The sequence below is a fragment of the Tamandua tetradactyla genome, chromosome X (genome assembly GCF_023851605.1).
Source record: "Tamandua tetradactyla isolate mTamTet1 chromosome X, mTamTet1.pri, whole genome shotgun sequence".
In the NCBI taxonomy this organism is placed as follows: domain Eukaryota; kingdom Metazoa; phylum Chordata; class Mammalia; order Pilosa; family Myrmecophagidae; genus Tamandua; species Tamandua tetradactyla.
Window position 1 is genome coordinate 117007675 of NC_135353.1, and position 6000 is coordinate 117013674.

The following is a 6000-nucleotide window of genomic DNA, read 5'->3' on the forward strand; positions in this document are numbered from 1 at the left end:
GATGTTTCTCCACCCATTTAGGATGAAATCCCAGGCATTAATGATAAGTAGGCTTAGTTTTGTTATTATAGAAATATATTTTATAAAGACAAACTTCCAGATTGAGGGCTTGACTTTATTAAATTGGGAATCCCTGTTGCTTAAGAGAATAGTAGGAATTCCCCAGGTGGGGAAGTTTAATAGTTTTACATTTTTCTTTAGTCCCTCAAAGGACTTTGCAAATGCTAGAAAGGTTAAATTAGATAGTGTGCTATAGAAAATTTAAATTTTGAAAGCTTTAGAGAAAGTAGTATAACTGACAAGTAAATTTGGTTGTTTCCCTGACGAGTAACTTTTTTTTTTGGTTGATTTTTTCAAAACTATTTTATTGTATAGTGTAGCATATATACAAAGTAAAGCAAGAATAAAAGCAATAGTTTTCAAAGCACTCTTCAAGAAGTAGTTACAGGACAGATCCTAGAGTTTGTCATGGGCTACTATACATACCTCTCAGATTTTCCCTTCTAGCTGCTCCAGAATATAGGAGGCTAGAAGGTTTAAATACGTTTTTTATCATGTCAATCAACCTTTTTCTTTTTTTGTGTGAAAAATGACATATATACAAAACAAAATAGCAATAAATTTCAACGCACCCCAGCACAATTATTTGTGGAACATATTTCAGAGTTACGAGTCCACAATTTTAGGTTTTTCTTTCTAGCTGCTCTAGGATATTGGAGACTAAAAGAGATATCAATTTAATGATTCAACAATCACATTCATTTGTTAAATCCTATCTTCTCTGTATAACTCCAGTATCATCTTTGATCTTTCTATCCCTCTCTTTAGGGGTGTTTGGGCTATGGCCATTCTGACTTTTTCCTGTTGGAAGGGGCTGTCCTGATCTATAACTTTTAACATAATACAGATCAGTATTAGGATACAGCATTGTCAAGGCTTTAGGAATTTTAAACAATTTCTTAATATATGAATAATATTTCACCCATGCAAATTTGGCTAACAGAAGAATAGAAAATTTCTTTTAACTATTGCAGTATTTAATATGTTAAACTATTTTAGCACCTCACTTTTACAAGATGAAAGAACAAAATTTTTTTGTAACAATTCTCTTCTAAGAGTGAAAAGACTTGTCTCCTGAGATAAAGGATGATAAGGTTAGCATAAACATCAATAAGGATATTATCCTGATATGATATCAAATCTTTGTCTTTAAGACAGAATACTTAGAAGGTTAAGAAAAACTTTTTATAGCTTCATTAAGAGCAGTTTAATGGAGCAGCATTGACTATGAAAGATAGAATTCACTTTTATGAACTCTCTATAACTACTTGTAGTCAGCAGTGACAACCAAAACTTACTTTCTCAAACTTCACAACTTTCTACGTCCATTCAGAGCTTGTTGTCCACAATTGACTATAAAATTTATTTTCTCAAACTTTTTGCAACTTTCCATATTCATTTAGGGCTTGGGTCAGTAATGACTACAAAATTCGCTTCCTTAAACTTTCTGCAACTTTCCATATCCATTCAGTTAACAATGACTACAATGAACAAAATTCACTTTTTTTTTAAGTTAGAAAACTCAAAAACATACATTTATTCACAAAATGCAGAGTCTTTGATACTTCAGTGATCTATCCACATTATAAAATATTCACATGTATTCTTTTAAATCTACTCCAAATCATGCTCACATTCTTTTCAGGGAAGCCATGGCCATTTCTTCTATTAAATGCTATGGTATTCATTTTAATTGTGAACAAAATACTTGAGCTAAACTACTTAAATACTTGAGCAAAATGATTTAAAAGCATAGAGGAGGGTAATGACTTTTTACAAAGCAATCTGAGTCATCAAACCCCAAAGAACTAGGCCACTATATGCTAGTATTGTACCAACAGATGCAATGGCCATATAAAAAACAGGTAATTACCAATAGCACTGTTTTCTCATTTGCATTTTTAAACATGCTTTTTCATATAATAAATATTTTTTTATAAATATATAATGTTTTAAAGGTGAGGAAAGCAGAAGGGTGCCACATTAAAAGTTTACATTTAATCTACTGGTAGATTTTATTATAAAATAAAAAATGAAGGTAGACTGTAATTATTCCCAGTTAAGGAATATCTGTACCTTTTATTCCTAAAAAAATTACTAAGAAATATATTCATTAAATCACTGCAAATTAAATTATTTTGATACTTCTTAATTGAGTCCAGTGTAATTAGAATATTTTATAAAGGGGAAAATTCAATTTATTCAACCATACATATCCTTTAGAACCACCTGGACAGACTAATAAAAATAAACGTCAGGGCCCCACTCCCAGAGATTTCTATTTAATTAGTGTGGGATGGGACCCAGATATTAATATTTTTTAAAGCTCTGCAGGGTGTTCTATAATGTATCCGAGGCTGAGAATCACAGAGTCACCTCATTTTGAAATATCAAGAAAATAAAGGGAAATTGAGGAGGGAGGATAATTTATATTTGTAACTTATAAATCAAACACCTATTACATACTTACTTTATGCCTAGTTATGTTCATGAATCATACATTTTATATGACCAAAATTGCCATCATTTTCCCCTATACTAGACCACTACTGTACATCTTTACCACTGAATAAATGAATTTTCTATGGTCAAGACTTAAAATTCTGGGATTAACTGTGGAAATTGCATTAATGAAAAGTAGTGCTATTCATGCTCACAGTAGTAAGTAAAACTACTGTATTTGGCTCCTTTAAACTATCCTTATTTTAAGAATTATAAATAGTGCCAATGTACACAAAAAACAGATTGTGGATTACTGTAGAAGGGGAAAAATAGCTTAACTTACTAAATTTCAACACCAAAAGATTTAACTTGGCTGAAGTTCTGAAACAGCTAAGATACTGAACCAGGAAGCTATAATTTATAATAAAATATTGACTCACCACCCTTATAAACTATTGCAGCTATAGCTATGCTAAATAAGATTTCTTCAGGGCTTTCTTACCCTGTAATGCAGAAATACAAGCATAACAATAATATTACTGTTTTTATATGTACCATTACCTCTCTTTAATACATATATACACAACAAATACCTTTAATAATTTTACAATTAAATTGAGTCCATAATTCTTCTATACTATTTTGGTCTCAACATTTTAAAAACATCAATTAACTTTGAAAATATACAATTTATAACATTGATCCTGTCAATACAAGCACATTTTGTAGTCGACTAACGATGCATTCAACCATGCAATCCAGTGTTTAATACCTAAGTGATAAATAATAGTGTATGCCTTTTTCTGCATGTTTGTGAGCACCATGTGTCCAAAAACGATTGTTCCAGTTTTCAAAGATTTTCAGAGTAAGAAGTCACTTGTTAAAATACACAAATTTTCTTCTAAGTTCTGACTAAAAATGAACCTCAACTCCTTAATTTCAGTCTTGAAAAAGGAACTTAGTCACAGTTATACACTAATAGCTGCCTTTCATAGAACAGTGACATCCAGTGGACAAGCGAAATCAAAACACCTCTCAAAATTCCCTTCATAATTTGAATTGTAAACAAAGATCACATCTCTAAATCCAGTAAATTTTTTTTTTGTTTTTTTTGCATGGGCAGGGACCAGGAATCGAGCCTGGGTCTCCGGCATGACAGGTAGGAACTCCGCCTGCTGAGCCGCTGAGACCCCCCCCTTAAATCAAGTAGCTTTAAAAATGAGCTCCTGAGCATTTTGACAAGGAGTCTGCAGATTTTTATGAATACAACAGCCTCATAATTTCCATACATCATGAATATAATCTTCTCTTTTCTTTCTATTTAAAAATCACTCCTTTAAATTGAGCTGCTAAGAGTGTGTAACTACCAAGGCTAGTGAGATTAAAGGTAAAACCTTGGCTTCTGCTATTTCCCACTACAAAATAAATGAGCTCATCTGTAGGAATGAAAGAACCAAAATATAAGAAATATATTTAAATGAAAATGAATAGCATTAAAGGTGGGCCATGGTGGCTCAGCAGGCAGAGTTCTCACCTGCCATGCTGGAGACCCAGGTTCAATTCCCGGTGCCTGCCCATCCAAAAAAAAAAAACAGCTTTAAAAAATTTGCCAAAAAATGAAATCCAAACCTGTTTTTCCACTTGTAACTTATGATATTATTGAATATAAATAGGTAGAAAGGGATGTAATCAGGAATGCTAACAATCAAATTACATCCTCTTGCATCACTGTTCAAATATTATGAAAAAATACATATTTTAGCAATGATTGTTCATGTTTTAAAAACTTACTTGTATAAATCAATACAAATGAATATTCATTATACAGTATGTTAAAATAAAAGTAAAAAACTCCCACTGTGCTTAGTTATGATCTACTGTTCATTATATATATTATGTGTGTTTTCAAAAGTACAAAATGCAGCAGTGATGTTAACGTTGACAGTGTAATGAACTGCTGTAGCTGAGGCTGTATGTTTAATTTCTCTGAAAACTGTAAAGAAATTTCACAGATTAAAAAATAATAGAGTAAGCAAAAGAAAGGAATTGGAGAACTGTTATTTTTAAATAAGCAGCCAAATGAAGAAAGCTTTCTTTAAAAATGATTAAGAATGTAAAAGTACATTCTAATATGTAAAAACCATTTTTAAAAATCTAAAACAACTTTATGACAAAATCTGCATTTGAAAAAGGCCTGTAAAAACAGCAGGACAGAATTGTCCTCATCACCTTTTACTTTCGTCTCAGACAAAAATGATGCATTTCTGGAGCCATATGTGCTGTTAAAATAGGCATTTGTAGAATGGCAAGGAAAATTTCATGGTAACTTTTTGTTTTTACAGTTATTGACATTGCAGCTCTAGTAGGTCACAAGTAAACCTTCTCTAGCTAAAAGCAAAATGGCATATAAAGTTTTGAACTGCATTAGGTCTGTTGCCTAGATTTTGCTGATCTCATTTTTTTCAAAACATGACTCCATTTCTTCTAAGACTTTGGGGGTATGTCGTACTACTAATTTAACATCTCCTTCAGTGGCTTTTTCATGAGGCTCTCCTCCAACACTCACTCCATTAACAGAAGGGAGTTGATCTCTTCGTTTGAGGCCCCCATGTCTATCAGCAATGCCACCTGCAATTATTTGGGATATATAGATTGGAGAGTTTTGTTCTTTCCCTCCCATAATACTGAATCCAAGGCCCTCTTCTGTTTTTGGTAGCTCAACCGTTTGAGGATGAGAATGTCCTTCACTGGCAGCAAACACAGCAACAGCAGCCCTTGCAGTTGAATTAGCTCTCACTTCAGGACTGCCCCTGATGTCCGCAGTCTCATAGACATGTTCTCTTACAGCATTGCACAATTCACTCTGAAGTACTCTTTGTAAAGCCTGAAGTTTTTGTGGTGGTACTTCCTCACTCCTTTGTAGTTTTTCCAACACTTCAATTGCTCTACAAATATCTCTCTCCAGCTGCACAGGTTCTCCCAGCACCGCCATCTTCTCCCCTTGTCCGGCAGACACACCCAAAAATCACTTTTATATTGAGAATATGTTGGTTCACAAAGTTAATACATTGCGCGACTGAGCTCTGAGGAAGTTGAAGGTCAGTAGGTTGTGCTGCTAAGGCATTTTTTTATGATGGGATTATTTTGACACCCTTGGGACAGCACTAAGTGTACTAGTAGGGTGCGAATCTTATTTTTAAGTCCCTGACATTCAAAGGCAACTATATATTGAGTGGGTAAAGAGGGATACTGAAATGTGTTTTTGAGATTTAGAACTGAGAACCTGAATGCAGAGCGGGGCTACTTGGCAGGCTTGCCGTGGGATGCTTTCATTCCAAAGACAAGTTTGTTTGTTTGTTAAGGATCTCCTTTGGAATGCTGGGTTGCCTAGATGTGGTAGGAGCCTCGTGGCAAACACTAACAGTGTTTACTAGTCTTAAGGTGGCCCCCGTGGAGTGAAGAAGATCCCCCCTAGAAGGGGAGATGGGGCATTCAGGA

General features: G+C 33.8%; 2 pseudogenes across 1 annotated transcript in view; one reads left to right on the top strand and one right to left on the bottom strand.

Moving 5' to 3' along the window:
* The window catches only part of LOC143671118 (cleavage and polyadenylation specificity factor subunit 7-like), a 408209-nt pseudogene that overhangs the window by 104170 nt on the left and 298039 nt on the right, over positions 1-6000 (top strand). The gene's annotated exons all lie outside the window — the stretch shown is intronic.
* Positions 4940-5494, bottom strand: LOC143670681 (protein lin-7 homolog C pseudogene; annotated as a pseudogene).